Source organism: Carassius gibelio, chromosome A10, assembly GCF_023724105.1.
Source record: "Carassius gibelio isolate Cgi1373 ecotype wild population from Czech Republic chromosome A10, carGib1.2-hapl.c, whole genome shotgun sequence".
NCBI classification, from domain to species: Eukaryota; Metazoa; Chordata; class Actinopteri; order Cypriniformes; family Cyprinidae; genus Carassius; species Carassius gibelio.
Genome location: NC_068380.1, coordinates 4,578,680 through 4,596,179, shown reverse-complemented (window position 1 = coordinate 4,596,179; position 17,500 = coordinate 4,578,680). Strand labels below are relative to the sequence as shown.

General features: G+C 33.9%; 1 protein-coding gene across 5 annotated transcripts in view; it reads right to left on the bottom strand.

The window, feature by feature from the left end:
- Positions 1-17,500, bottom strand: part of LOC128020893 (bone morphogenetic protein receptor type-1B-like) — a 59,414-nt gene that overhangs the window by 34,358 nt on the left and 7,556 nt on the right. For 2 of the 5 annotated variants that reach the window (XM_052607690.1, XM_052607689.1), the window contains one exon: positions 16,201-16,333. The exons of 2 other annotated variants lie outside the window; for them this stretch is intronic. The gene's annotated coding sequence lies outside the window, so the exon portion shown is untranslated. Of the gene's footprint in view, positions 1-12,636; positions 12,760-16,200; positions 16,334-17,500 lie in introns of those variants that run through there. One more of the 5 variants, XM_052607692.1, reaches the window with a different exon arrangement.

Below are 17,500 nucleotides of genomic sequence, written 5' to 3'. Positions count from 1 at the left end.
GATCTGCAACCCGACACGGCACGCTTGAGCAGCGGGAGGCGATTAGCGCGCTATCGTGTGTCATGTTCGGTGTTGTTAGTCATTGTAATTGTTTTGGGACTGTGATATAACAGGCTTTTGTGTGCTCAGGTGAGAGAGAGAGAGAGAGAGAGGGAGAGAGAGAGAGAGAGAGAGAGAGAGAGAGAGAGAGAGACAGAGAGAGAGAGAGAGAGAGAGAGAGAGGCTGATTCTCCGGAGATCAGAGAGGATTACCATCAAATCCCCTTCATTCACGCGCTGTCAGCACAACAACGACAAGCCTCAGGTGTTATGATGATTGACAGGTACAGTAGCTACAGTAAAAATCATTTTAGAAATATTGCATTTAATATTTTATTGCATTGTAAATTAATATTATATTAAAACAATAATAATTATTATTGAAATAAATGTTCTATTTAAATATTTATTTATATAAAAAAAGTAAATATTATATAGAATAAGGGTTGAAAATATTTATATTTGTCAAATTCACAATGCAAAAAAAGTTTTTTTTAATTAGTTTTTTTTATTAAACATTTATAATAATATTTATTCATATAATATTTATTAAATTAATATTATATTATTAATTATATATATATATATATATGCAAAAACACTGTAAAGTAAAGTTTCATGACAAAAGTAAACATTCCACCCCAATACTCAATGCTGTAATACAAAAGAACTCTTGTTGTGAAAAAGTACTGTATTTATTACATAATTGATATATTAATTTGAATACACATCATATTATTGTTTATTGTTATTCCACATAAAGGTGTTACGACTGAATCTCTTTATTAATATTATATATTTTTAAATATTAAAGAAAATAAAGCCTATATTTTCCACCCTAATTCCCAATACTGTAATGCAAAAGAAAGTGTTTTTTTATATTATTATTTTTTTATTATTATTATTTTGTATTTTACAAACAAATTATATATATATATATATATATATATATATATATATATATATATATATATATATTTTTTTTTTTTTTTTTTTTTTTTTTTATCATCAGTATACTACAGACATGACCAGGCCAGAGGTGTTATGACTAAAAGGATAAATAAGTATAAGTATTATATTTATTATATATCATCTATAGAGTGTCAGGTATCTACGTTGCCATTGACAGGAAGCAAACAAACCCCCAGAGGTCCCCTGCGTCTGAAACACAGGTTATTTCAGATCAGGTGCTGGAGGAATCTCCTCCCTGACCTTCTCAAGCACCGCTAACATCAACACTTCTCCAGACCGCCGCCAGCTCACGCTATCAAAACAAACGGGAACGCTTCTCTCCTCCTGTTTATTTGACATCAGAGAGCAGAGTTTATTTCTCAGGCTCCGATTGCATCCTGCTAATGCGAGCGCTCTCGGATGTCGCTCAGAGAGGTTTGAGCCCTCAGAAAGTAGACAGAGGAAGAACTGAGAAATGCTGAGATCGTGTCTTCATCTGGACATATTTTCACGCATGCACATACTGTAGTGTGTCAACATCTTCTCAAAGAAATCATGACTACATGGACCCCATGACTTCGTGAGATGGAGCCCATAAAGCGCTCGACGCTCAAACAACAATCCTGACAATTTGCTAAATTGAAAATTACGATCTGGACGGATTTCAGACCAGAGGGGTAATTTTCCACCGCGCCGTCACACCTCACAGATCATAGCGGGACACAAATATTATTCTTATGCCAAAGGGAATCCATCAGGATCAAAGAACAAGGAGCCGGTCCTGAATGAGACGGGCAGAGAGAGAAACGAGCGAAGCCGATGAACCCTGAAAGCAGACACGTATCAGAAACAGCGTCCGGCCGCCTGGACTACTCCAGAGACACGCCACAACCAGCTTCACCTCACACATCCAGCTCGCTCTGAACCAGTTCGCTCGGAAACTGTCTGAAAAAAGACTCTATAGCGTAAAGATCTGGTGAAGTGTGACAATCTGGTGTAGTGAAACAAGTAATAAATTACTACAAAAATGCATGCAATAAATACTAATATACTTCTCACTCTGTCTGTGAAATCCAGGATAAAGCCTCAAAATCTAATAATGAGATAAGCATCAAAGCTTGATTTCACTATGATTTCAGTCTTTGACACGGCCTTAACTCAGACAATATCAAAGATATAAAGCTTATATTTTCACAGAATGTTTATGAAGTAAATCACACACAAAAAATTACTTCAGCTGGGTTTCACAGACAGAGTCACAATTCATTTTAGTATTAGTATAGTATTTATTTTCTATTTTTAATTTAATAAAGATAAAAGAAAAGACAATAACAAATATAAAGATATAATATATATATATATATAAAACATATAAAAAAAGCATTAAAAAAATAAAAATAAAAATAATCACCCTGCCACACACACACACACACACACCCTCTCTCTCTCTCTGTCTCCCTCTTTCACACACACACACACACACACACACCCTCTCTCTCTCTCTCTCTCCCTCTTTCACACACACACACACACACACACACACCCTCTCTCTCTCTCTGTCTCCCTCTTTCACACACACACACACACACACACACACCCTCTCTCTCTCTCTCTCTCCCTCTTTCACACACACACACACACACACACACACACACACACACACACAAACACACACACACTCTCTCTCTCTCTCTGTCTCCCTCTCTTTCACACACACACACACACACACACACACACACCCTCTCTCTCTCTCTCTCCGTCTCTGTCTCCCTCTCTTTCACACACACACACACACTCTCTCTCTCTGTCTCCCTCTCTTTCACACACACACACACACACACACACCCTCTCTCTCTCTCTCTCTGTCTCTGTCTCCCTCTCTTTCACACACACACACACACTCTCTCTCTCTGTCTCCCTCTTTCACACACACACACACACACAAACACACACACACACACACACACATACTCCCTCTCTCACACACACACACACACACACACACATTCTCTCAAACACACACACACACACTTTCTCTCTCTCACACTCTCTCTCTCACACACACACACACACACACACTCCCTCTCTCTCACACACACACACACACACACACTCTCTCTCTCTGTCTCCCTCTCTTTCACACACACACACACACACACACACACACACACACACACACACACACACACACACACCCTCTCTCTCTCTCTGTCTCTCTCTCTCTCACACACTCTCTCTCACACACACACACACACACACACACACACACTCCCTATCTCTCTCACACACACACACACACACGCACGCTCCAACATAAACACATCATGTTGTCTGTGAAGCTCTTCCAGCATTCATCACATCAAACACACGATCAGAGTTTATTCTTCCTCCACTTAAGCATCTTAAAGTTTCTCCTCAACAAAAAAACAAACAATAAAAGAGGAACAGAATGCCGTGCACCATGGGCTACCGCTGCACAGCCAGAGATGAAACGCAACATCAACATTCACCAATTAGCAGAGTTAATGGTGTTTAGCAAGCAGCATCTGCTCTGGATTACGATCACACTGCTGCTATATAAACCCAGACCCTCGCTCAAGACACCCAACATCTCATCTACATTAACATGCAGCAATCATTATCAGACTCTCATTCTGACGGCACCCATTCACTGCAGAGCATCCACTGATGAGACACTGATGCAATGCTACATTTCTCCAAACCTGATGAAGTAACAAACTACAAACGTTCATTTTTTGATTGAACTACTCCTTTAAGAGTGATCGGCGGACTGGTCATTCTAGTAACCCGCTGTTTGATCGTCACATGTTTTGTTTAACTGACCGTCCCGCTGGCCTTTGCCCATCCAGTGCTCGACACTTGACCCGTGGGGGATTCGGAGAGACTTTGATCCGTGTTATTGAAGAGCTTCGGTGTGGTGCGCATCAAGAGGAGCAAGTCGGGAAGAGCTATTTATCACACAAGGAAAGCCTTTTCAGAAACCCAAACGCCCCTGAAGTCTGGGCAGAAAAGCCTCATTGGGCTTAATGAATATTGTGTCATGGTAAATAAATGAAAAATGGTCTGGAAAGTCTGTGGGAGCAGCTACTGGAGGAAACTCATGAAGAGCGCATGTGTTTCCCTCTCGCACGTGTCTGAAATGAACAGTGGAAAATGGTGGATGGTGAAGTGCACCAGATGTGTTTTTTAAGTGTCCGTGACTAGCCAGCTAGCTAACACCAGTGTGGAGATCACAAGCTCATTCTTAACGTGCTGTTAGAAGTTTCCACAAGAATACGCACAAAAATACTAAAAATATCTGTGTTACACACAAAGGGCTTCATTAAACAACACATATTTTAAAATGTATCGTTGTATGCTCTACAACATTGTTCTAAAATGTTATAAACAGCACTTTTGTAAACTTTTAAAGGGCCAGTACACCCAAAAATGAAAATGACTCTCACTCAAGCCATTTTAGGTGAATATGACTTTCTTCTTTCAGACGAATCCAATCGATATATTAAGAAATGTCCTGGCTCTTCCAAACTTTATAATAGCAGTGAATGAGTGTTTTCAATAGTCCAAAAGAAGTCCAATAAAGTGCATCCGTTCATCATATAAAGTGCCTCACATGGCTCTGGGGGTTAAAGGGATTATCCATCGCAAAATGAAATTTTTGTCACTATTCACTTACCCCTGTGTCGTTCCAAACCTGTAAAAGCTTCTTCATCTTCGGAACACGATTTCAGATATTTTGGATTAAAACAGGGAGGCTTTTCACACCAATTTTGGAAAATATGAGCCTCGTTTTCCATGTGTCTTTAAGCTTTCATTTGAACGAAAACAGTGCAATTTTGTTTTCTTCTCGTACAAAAAGTATTGTCGTGACTTTGTAACACTTTGTGTTCCGAAGTGAATAATGACAAAGTTTTCATTTTGGGGAGGAGTATCCCTTTAATAAATGCCTCCTTATGCAAATCAGTGCATTTTTGTAAAAGAAGTATCCATATTTAAAATATTATAGCGTCCGCTAACTGTCGTATGCACATACATTTCTGCAGAAGACAGAGCAAAACAAAAATCCCAGTCACGAATTAAAAGGACAAAATGAGGATTTGTAAAGAAAAATGTGGGAGGATTTCGATAAAAGCCCAGAGGAGACTGGTTTTCCTTTTATAAAGCAAGGAAACTTTGCTTCTGTAAATAAATGCAAATAGTGTATTCTCACAGGACTATGCCGAAATGAACATGCATAAAACAGTTAGCGGAGAACAGAGATTACGATTTATTACGTTTTAAATATGGATATTTTTCTTCGAAATACATTGATTTGCTTCAGGAGGTTTTTATTCACCCCTGGTGCCGTGTGGAGCACTGTTTTATTATAGATGGACGCACTTTATTGGACTTCTTTTGGACCATTCAATGCCATAATAAAGAGAGAAATGCAAGAGCTTTTTATATAACTCTGATTGGATTCGTTTGAAAGAAGACGTCATATTCGAAGACATATTCACCTCGGATGGCTCGAGGGCGAGTGAATCATGGGGTAATTTTCATTTTTGGGTGAACTATCCCTTTAACATAATTTTGGGTTCAGTTTGTATATTGTTGCTTTTTACATTTAGACATTGTTTGATATTTGCCGAGCGTGTGATGAATGTGAGCTCTACACGTCACTGTTCTGATGAAGATACGTTTGGTTCTGGTAATGCTGCACGATTAATCAAAGCAAATCTGGGATTATCAAACTCCAGAGACTGGGATTTAATTCAAAAAATATATGTGTATAGCTGTGGGCGGACGCAGGCGTGGGCAGCGAGCGCTCAGGGGTTTTCCATGCTGTAAGATGTCCAGCTATGTGTAATTAAATCCCTTCAGTTGTTTTGAAAGCTCATGGAGTTCCACTCGTTTTCACATTCAACAATTTTAGTGAAGGTCTGCTGGACCCGAGCCCCTGAAAGTGATTCCCTCTGACAGAAAACTGAAAACACGCTCGTGAAGAGAGCTGACATCACAAGAAAGATTTCACAATATGCAATACCAATTTGAACCACACAGCAACACCAGCTTATTAAAACTATATTATATTAGATAATACATAATTATATAAGGGTATAGAATTAAAAACAAACTAGCAGATAGTTTGTTATAATTTTATATTTTCTATGCAATTTTCCTTATATTTACTAGAAAGGTTTAACGTTTACTATAAAAAACAAAGCTATGAATCAGAAACTTTATAGTACATAAATATTGATTTACATACATTAATACTGATATATTACATAATATATATTTTTAAATGATGATATAAATATACAAATATTGTTTAATGCATTTTAACATTTATTTTAATATTAAATATTATATATATATATATATATATATATATATATATAAACAGTCATACAGTTTGCTTTTTAGTTATACAATTTATATTGTATTTATATTATAAAATAATTCATATAATTATAATATACGCAAATGTAGTAATTATCTTGAAAATGTTTTTCAAAAATCATTTATAATTGTTATATAATATCACATAAATGTTAATAATTGTAATGATTGATATATATATATATATATATATATATATATATATATATATATATATATATATATATATATAGTAATATTATAAATAATTGTATTGATTTATACCAATGAATAAGATTTAATTAAATATTACTTTAAATGCTATAATATTAATATTAAATATTACATTTATACATACATTTATGCATATATAAATGTATATTTAAAAAGACTTAAAGCAATGCATAGCCTTCAGATTCTGAAGTTTTTCAAGTAATTATTGAAGTAAACCATTTTTTTTTAGTAAACATAAGTAAAATTGTCAATGTTCAGCATTACTTTTACGTTTTCACCATTTTCAATTATATATTTGTCGTCAGGTTCATTTGAAATGGTCTCGCTGTTTAACAAACGCAAACTAAATCTCTGTTATTACTAACTGTAAAAACTGCATGCAGAAAACCCAGTTTAAAATAGTTTTAGATGAATCATAACGTCACACGGCAGAGTATTTGACATCAGCGTGGCTCTGTTTTTAGCAGTACAGACTGAGGTGAAGGCCGGAGGAGAAGCAGTTCACTTCAAGAAACCAATAAAACCGCTGGAGCAACAGCAGGATAGTTTATCCTCCAATTTCCTGCCGTCTAAGCTCCAACGCTCAAGCACAAAACTCTCATTAATCGAAGCTGCTCGGTAAGAAACGGCTGCAGGTGGAAGTGGGCAGAAACAGCTGTTCATACAAGCCCAGCAGATCCAGAGCTGCTTTCAAATAAACGCACATTATTACACAGCCTAGCTCCATTCACTCGTCCGCGGCAGGTTTTCTGCTCTCAAACCACCAGCTCCAATTAGTTTTGTGAGCGCAGGAGGTTTTGAGGCGGACAGAAGCGGTTGGAGATGATTTTGCTTGGACGTGTGCGCTGTCTGTGACGTTATAAGAGTAAGAAGCCAAGCCTCACACTAACACACATCCATCACAGCGCGCACACGCTGACAAAAGAGATGCTAAAAAAGAGCTATAATTAAAAACAACCTCCTGCTTCAGCGCTCAATGTTATTATGAAACTTGCAAGACTTTGAAAAAATGTTTGCATTGGTGTGTAAAACCAGACAGAATCACAGACCACCCAACAGAGACGTTACTCAATATCTGTCCGAAAAAACAGAGCTGACATGAGCTTTCCTACAAACTGATGTGAAATGAACACTTCCACTGAAGAATTCAATGGAATAAACAAATAAAATCAAATGAAATAGCATAACTAAAATGTATGTTTTCATACATAAATAATGAAATTAAAGATGTTTTAATCCACACCCTATACAGCATTAAATAATAATAGTAATAATAATAATAATAATAATTCAACTAATAATTAAATCCTGGAAAACAATTCAGAGATTAGAGAGCATAATCTGTATGACTAACAAATAAATAATTAAAATGATATGTAATGGAATAAATAAATAGAATGTTTCTAAATCCATCTATCTTTATAGAAATAAATGTAATAATTATTATTAATAATAATAAAAATATAGACAAACTCCCACTCAAATCTGGGGGGGGGGGGTTATTTTTTTGCGTTATCTTTCATAAATATATAATGAAATAAAATAAATAAAATATTTTTAAAATCCTTTTACTTTACAGTTTTAAATAAGACTAACTAAATAATAATAATTATTATTATTATTATTATTATTTTTATTATTATTATTATTAAAAACTAGATCTGGGAAACAAATTCAGAGAACAAATAATATTAATAATATGAGATATGAATATCAAATAAATAAAATAAATATGTAAAAACAAAATATAAAAATATAAATGTTTCTTAATAAATGTTACAAATAATTTTTTTTTTTAATCCATCCCTTTACAGCATTAATTTTTATTATTATTATTAGTTGTAGTAGTAGTAGTATGAAAAAAAAAAGTAATTATTATTGTTATTACAAAGCAAAAAATCGAGATAAACTCAACTCAAATCCAGGGAAACAGTTCAGGGATTTGTTTCAGACAAGCAAGCAGCAAATAAGTATAACCTGTATGAATAACTACACATTTTACAGTCATTTCTTCAGTTTTATCTGTCTATCCTCTATCCAGCGAGGCCCAATGGGATCGGCTACATTGCATTCTTGCTCCATTCACCTTTTAAATAAACTCTGAGGACATTTAGAAATAAACAGATGAGCGCAGCGTGATCCAGTGAATCTGCAGACGAGGCTCGAGGTCAGTCTCTCAGTTTACGCCGCTGTGACACCGTCTTCCAGGAAAATAATCAGCGATTACAGCGCCGTTATAAATATCTGTGAGCCTTCAACCCCTCCTCACAGAGACTGAAACACAATACAGAAATACAATAAATCTTCATCATCTGCCTTCATCTCTAAACCCACACATCTGTCTTTCTTCTGTGGAACGAAAGATTAGTTTGAGGAAAAACTTTTTCGTACAGCAACAACAGTTCATTCTGAAAACTTTTTTCTTATTACTATTATTAGTTTTTGACCCTTATATAACTTTATAGATAACAGTGAAACGGTGAAACGGTGCTTCACATATACCTGGGTCAAAAATGACCCGGACACGAAATATTTTTATATCTCTTTAAATATAATTGTAAAAAATCTGAAAAAAATAAATGATGTGTATTTTGAGGATCTCAACACATTTGCAAAGTCTTGTTCCCTTACTAAAAAACATGAATAAAATAATCAAATAAAATCATATTTTCCAGTTCAAAATGGACCCGGGATTAGGGTTAAATGCTCAAACAGGTTGAAAACGACATGAGAGAGAGAGTGAACGCTGACAGATCTTTCATTTTTGACTGAACTACTCCTTTAAAATAAAAGATAAACTGTGTCTTTGCCAAATACATCACAGAGGGGACACTGTGTTTAATTTGGCCATCGCCTGCAAGCCAGTTTTGATACTGAAATGGATTCATTTGTGTATTTATTCAGCTGCTCCACCGGTCCGAGATGAACCACAGCCAAGATGCACAAATTAAAGTCAGAATATGATGGTGACGAACCAGCCACAAAAACCCTGTTTGAGGAACCGAACGCTCGCTCTCTGGACACACTGCCCACCAAGTTGGAGGTCATTTGTTTTGGCGAGGGTCCTAATCCCAACAATATGTGCCCAAACCTGCCAGGCATTCCTGCGCCGCTCAACCTGTGCCGTGTGTCACTTGGCTATTAATACGTCGTTTGATTGAGGGGAACCTTCCCAGCTGCACATTTTTCCATCCATGACTCCAAAACAAGCACTCCGGCACAGCTCAATGAGACTCATTGTGGACCGAGTCAAACTAGCGGCCCGTTTGACCAGACGCAGAACAGAGGACAGGTACTGTACTAACACACTACATTTAACCATTAGACTATAAGATTTCTGTGAATCAGTTCAAATGAATCAGTTCAAATGAATCAATTTAGACCTGACTTACTGAGCATATCACTCAAAAATGTTCATAATGTTTTAAATGTTTTAAAAAACGAGTGGGGAAAACATTTATATAAATACATGCAAATATGAATTTGTTAATTGTTTTATGAAAATATTTAACTTGAGTAAAATGAAAATATAAATTTTAATGCATATAAAAATTAAGAGAAAAACTAATTATTATATACATACTTTTTTATTAAAAACTGTTTAAGATATATTATTTATGATATAACAAATATATGTTAATGTGTATATATTAATTGCTTTATTAAATATTTGAATTAAATTATTAAAAAGCACTATATATATATATATATATATATATATATATATATATAACACACAAATCTAAAATATTAAAATATATATATGTATATTTAAAAATTAATGCAATTAAAAATGAAAAATATATTATACACACACAATTCTAAAATATTTAAATATTTTAAATAAATTAAAAAATGTATGTAATTAAAAATAAATCATATATATTATACATCCACAAAGTTCTAAAATATTTAATAATTATAATAAAAATAAAAATTATAATATAATATATAATAATTATAACATTACTTTAAGATATTATTTAATAAAAATGTAACTATATAAAAATTATTATTATACATAATTATACAAATATATAATATTTATATTAAATAATATATTGAATAATTAATATATATATAAACTCGCACACAAACAAAACACACCATACATACAATTAAAATCTCCCTGTTCCAAAAAAACCACAAATATTATCTGAACTAAATGCATTCCTGAAAATGCAAAAATATTCCTTTCAAAACAAACCAAAGACACCGTTCAGTTAATCGTCTGTGTTCCAGAAACGCTGCACACGACTTCCATCTAATCAGGGCACATCAAGTCAAGCACTTCTGCAGGGGTGTCCAAATGATGCAATCTACTTTATGCAAATATGCAAAGGGGGCATCCATCACGCACACGCGATCACATGCAAACTTCAGACGTCACCTGATAATCTGAGGCAAGGTTTCGAAGGCTACGAGCGCCGCTTCTCATGTCAAACATGCAGCACATGTGAAACACAATTGAATCTCTCATCAAAAACAGGTTGAAAAGAGTGATGCATTGCTCATGAAAGAGTCAAATATCATCTGTTTTTCCTTTTCCCCCCTCACAGTCACTCCCTGTCAAAACCACGTACAGGAAGCACACAGGCTTGAGTTACAAACACAGCCACACAAGATTCTGTATGATTGATACACAAAACAATAGAAAAATACTCAAATATGTACCCGGCGCTGTGTGCTCGGCTCTGAGCGCGGTTTTTAAAGTGGAAAAAGGAGTCTGGTGCCAGAGGAGCGTTGGCTGGACGTTCCTCTGACAGCTTCAGTAAACACATTCCCTTAAAAGCTCACATTAGTGCTTCACTGAAAGCTCTTCAACACGGCAGTCGCTCCACACACACCTGCGGGACGCACCGGGACAAACACAGAGTATACACACGTTACTGCTCCGAGGAAGCTTCATCTGTCAAGAGGACACAGTTATAAGCTGGGCTTGTGTGATTAATCATGATATGGCTTCGTGTGATTATCACCTCACAACGGCTGTGATTTAATCAAATAAACTGTGTTTCAGAGTGAAGCGCAGCACGGTGTTCATTTACACGTGAGCAGCTCATGACCCGCTGTTTTCAGCAACCTGCTTGTAATTTTACAGTTATACTGGAGTTTTTTTTTCAAACACACACAAATCATGCAGCCTTATTATAGGATAATGAATATAATCTCAACGCGGCCTAAAATCGTGTGACTCATGTGTCCGTCATCATGCACAACACACACACAGCTGTCTTCCATTTCCTGCCATCCAGACGCAGAAGGAGATATAGTGTGAACTTTAACACAGGGATTCTTGGCATTCCTTCAGGTTCTGTGTTCCCCAGCAGCGCTCCGAGAGAGAAAGCGCCGTCAAATCATCTGTTTACTGCAGGTCCTGTAGCGGCACGCTCCCTGCTTAATGGCTCAGGAATGCTAATTAAATTAAAAAGCACAAAACCTCCAAAGTCATCAGGAAACGAGAGATCACAACGCATCAGTAAACCAGCCGCTCATGGACTCATAACCAGAGATATTCATTAAAGTGATTCAGACTTGTTCGTTCTTATGAGACTTTTGTTGAATGATTCATTAAAAGAATCAAAAGAATCACTTGAATGTGAATCAATCTGATCATGAAGTGAGAACAAAACAATGAAAGTTGTTTTATCTATTTAATGTTTTTTTTTTCACAGCACTCAAAATCCCTCACATCTTGTGTAATAATATGAGAGTCTTTTTTACCGATTCATTAAAAGAACCTGCTCAAATGAATCATTTGCTAATGAATCAGTCTGATCATTTATGCATAGTGAAAAATGGAAAGTCTGTTGATTGAAGTTTTTTTTTGTTTTTGTTAAATGTATGAATAAATGCATGGTATTCAATTGCAAAAAAAAAATCATACATTATAATCTTCCTTTTTTTTGAGTGAATTATACTTTCTAATCATTCTCTCTCAAACGATTCAGACTGCAAACTCACAACAAAAAATACTATTGCCATTGTGCAATATTATCACTCAACAGCAGTGCAGAAATCTCTTACCTAATGAAACCGGTTATAGTTTCAGATTTTCTGCCTCAACAGAAGACCTCAAAACAACTTCTAATTCATGTGCCGCAGCCCTGAACGATCCTTCGATTGCACTCGCAGCGGAAGCTTATTTAACACAGACGTCTGACAGAAACCAGAGCCACGGCGCGAGTCAAGAGCACAAAATATCATCCAAATACTATAACGCTCCCTCCTGCTATGGGACGTATTCCTCAAGCATGTAGAATCTCCCTGAAGTCGATTACAAAATAAGGTTTTGTGCATCAAACAGTAGTACTTTAATTTAACTTTACAACTAAACAGTGAGTTCTTGCTACTGTACCTTTAAGACATCTTTACAGCCTTTAAGATATGCAAATTACCTCTGGTATGATTGGCTAACCTCTGTGCATCAATAGAACTGATTAAGACACAACCGTTAACTCATTAACATATGCACTCAAAATTCTCCAGTCCATTTATAGAAACAAAATCCTTACATGGTCAAAACCATTAGCTCATTAACATAGGACCGCCCATATTTACATATCACTGCATACTAATGAGCATTTTGCTGAAGATGTGTAAAAGTGGGCGGTCATATGTTAATGAGCTCATGGCTCAATCATTAGCATTTTGTTTCCATATATGGACTGGAGAAGTTTTGAGTTCATAAAGCTACAGTATGCTTAATTTACTTGTTTGAAACAGACAGAAAAGTCATGATGCTGTCAAATGCACTGCCCGCATTCACATATCATTGCACGTTCAGTATTGATATGTAAAAGTAATTTATGAATATGTAACAATACCATCAGCTCATTAACATATGTACTCAAAACTTACTTCTCCAGTCCATATATGGAAATCAAAATAAAATAACAAAAATAACTAAAATTAAAACTGAAATAAATTTAAAAAATCATAGAAACAACACAGGCATATATAGGGAAAAAATTAACAAAAGGAAAAAGAAAACACATTTTTGCTCAAATTAAAAATACTAGGTGAATACTTTGATTTTGTGTCGAATGAGAGACCCGCTGGTTTCAGTATCGTTTTAGCCTAAATTAATTAGTTTTAGTTTGTCGTTAATATTGCGAACTAAAATAGCCTAGCGGAGCTTCTCAAATTTCCTGGAAGATGAACAGTTTTTATTTGCTATTAACCTCAAATTAATTCTTCGAATTAAATTTGGAGTCCAACTGTCGGACGCATATACAGCGTTACTTATTATACATTTACTATTATTCTATATTCTTTATATTAAATAACATTTTAGCATCCAGATACATCGGGAACATGGAAACATTTGGATTCGTGCCGAAAGAGAGAGGTAGGCATCAGCTTCACCTTAGATTAATTTGTTTTTGGATTGACGTATTTATAGCCTTAACTAATTAGCCTTTTTTATAGCCTTAACTGTTTTTATAATGTTTTTAAACATCTTGCTTTAGACTACAGGCATTTTAGCCTTTATTATTTCGGAAGTAATAGGGCTAATAAAATACGACGTGAGTCGCGACTTTTTTTTTTCTTTTATGTTTTTTTTTTTTTTTTTACATTTTAAAATATCTTAAAAATACTTTGTCTTTAAAGTGTTGATAGATTTTTTTTTTTTTTTTTTAAGTAGCTTACATTTGGACAAAATGTAGAGATGATGATGCTGTAGCCTATTGGCTGTGACTAAGCGTTAGATCTGTATTTTTTCCTTTTCTTTTTGAGTAAAGAAAACGCTATACTTTATTATTATTATATTATTAGCCAAATAATATTGTTTTTTTTAATAACGTTATTAACCGGTTTTCTTTCAGCCGAACTGGTTTCAGAACGTTAATAATATCAGAGGAACGCACAACAGAAACGTTAAAATATCGATTTGACTCTTAGAGAACCGATTGAATGTTTTTTTCATTTTCAAGCCCTGATTAAAACAACTAAAACTGACATTAAAAAAAAAATATAAAAACTATATAGGCATTAATTTTAAATAAATAAATAAAATAAAAGTGACAACAACAAAAGAAAAACTTTAAGCAAAATATACGTAATATATGTAGACTTTGCATTAAAATTGAAAATATAAAAATAAAAACGGATTCAAAATATTAATAAAAACTATATATTTTTTTATTAAAAATAAAATAAAAAAATGAAAAAAAAATTTTTTAAACCAAATTTAAATTAAAATATAAAAATAAAACTGATTCAAAATATTCATAAAAACTATATAGATGGTTTTCTTTTTTAAAAAAAGACAAAAAAATAAATAAAAAAACAACAACAAAAAAATATTCAAATCACTAATAAAAACTAGTATCCCATTGATAAATAACCCTGCTTCATTGTTTATGCCCACTGACCTCACCAAATGGACCGAAGAACTGAGGGGAAAATCTGAAAGTTTCTGTCCCTCCAGACCTGATTTATTTCTTGAAAACTCAATGAACACATTAAGACCCCGAACAATTGGATTTTCTCGCCCTGCATTCAGAGTTTCCTCAGTCCATATATGATGCAAGACATCCTGACTCATCCGCTCCTCTCCCAGCAATCACATCACGCTTCCCAGAGCTGGAGAAATTAGATTGATCTCTGGGTTAATGGGAGGTTTGGTGGACATCGCATCGGCCAGCGGCTTGAAGTAATTCATCACCTCTTTTCTTTTCATCCGATCACGCCGCAGAGATTGAATGTCTCGCTCACGTTTAAAGGGGGTTTAATTGCCCTGAGCTTTACTGAAAGTGGATCAAGATGGCCACCTCTGTGACACAGACCTGCGGATCGAGCCGCAAACATCCGCTTACACTCAACACTTCAACGACTGGGAAACACCACCGTCTCGTGCATGCTTTTACACACAATATTCTCGTTAATGCATTTAAATGCATGCTATTCAAATGCAAATATTTTTGTTTTCATATTGCACCAAAAATATCGATCCAATATATTTTTTTTATAATATATATTTAATTAAAAAAAAAAAAAAAAAAAAATTATATATATATATATATATATATATATATATATATATATATATATATATATATATATATATATATATATATATATATATATATATATATATAATTATTATTATTTATTTATTTATTATTTTATTTTTTTGCAAACATATTAAATGTAAATATGTTTTACTTTTTGTGCAATTAAGTTAGCTTAAGCATTTGTGAACTATATTTTGAAAATGAATTAATTTTGAGTCTGAAGGTCTGATTTCTACAATGGTTTCATCTAATGCTTTCATTCATAAAGTTACAGTTACAGCAATAGTAGAAAACCCTAACTTCTAGACACATCTATAGCATTTCACTGACTATATTCAGCATTCTGTGGGTCATCTGAACTTCTTTTAAATGTGGAGTTGAAATGAAGCAGAAGTAGTGAGTGGTGTGTGCTTGAATCATCTGACAGACTCACGCTCAGACCTGTGTCACAACAACAGCAGCAGAGCGATTGGGTTTCACAGGAACCTGTCAGGAGCTTTGTGTGTGGATGAGGGAACGTGTGCGTGTGTTTGTATGATGGATGGATGGAGGGAGGCATATAAAGACATACCTGAACTCCACTGTGAAACCAGAAACCTGAGAAAGAGAGAGAGAGCGAGATGGAAAAGCCATCGTGGGCCAGATCGCTCTCTTCTGCTGGTTTGTCTTCTGTCCTTCCTGTGTCTGTCAATCTGTAACCTTTTCTGTTTGGGTTGTGAAACAAAAAACGGTTCATATCAGCCGGGCTGCAGTTACAATATAAGCATAAAGATTTTGCTTGGGATAAATACTGTAATCGGCTGTTTATTTGCTCATAAAATATAGGAAACAACTCAATGTTTTAATAGCATCTGATTTTTTAATGAATCAATTCAAGACTCAATTGCATCATCATTCAAAAAATTTTTAAGTCTTTGCTGCATTTCTTCATATATTATTTATTTTTGTAAGGAGGTAATATTGTTGCTTATTTTTATGCACTGTTAAATCAGTTTATAAAAATTAATTGGGATATTAACATTTTAAATAAATATTTTTTATAAAAATATATATTATATTATAAAAAAATATTAATATATTTTAAAATATATTAAATGTGAGAAAATACTATAAAATATTTATAGAAAATTACATATATTTATTGAATAAGAATTAAAAATTACTTTTGAATAAAATAATAAAAGTATTTAAAATATTTTTTTTTTTTACATTTATTATTAAACATTATCATTATTATTACATTTAACAAGTATATAAAATATTTATCGAATCAAGATGATACTAGATGACTAGATGATATTTATAACATTTTACTTTGCTTTTATTTTACTACGTGCATTAAACATTTTCAGTCTGCTTGGTCATAGTGATTGTTTTTCTGACTGAAAAAAGTTTAAAACCATTTCAGAAGACAAATAGAAACAGGTTACACTGAATGACTGCTGAAATGCTAAATAATATATATATATATATATATATATATATATATATATATATATATATATATATATATATATATATATATATACATGCATAAAAAATAAAAATAAAAAAGATGTTTTTTTAAAGCTATATTACCAAGTCCGAATTTCTTTTAAATAAAAAATAAAATGTATGATTGTCTTGACAATTGGTTTTTTGATGTGGACCAAAACAGCAAACTGAAACACTGCAGCACTACTGAATCATCAAAGACATTAAAAATATCATGTTTATGATCTGACTGTGACAAAACACTTGAAAGCACTGACTCAGTCAGAAACCAGTCCAGGATTGCAGGGGTTTTCGTGCCAAATAACTACATTTTATATTTTTGTACTGTAACTTCAAACCCCCCTCAACGATCGCATATATTATGTGTCAAATATATA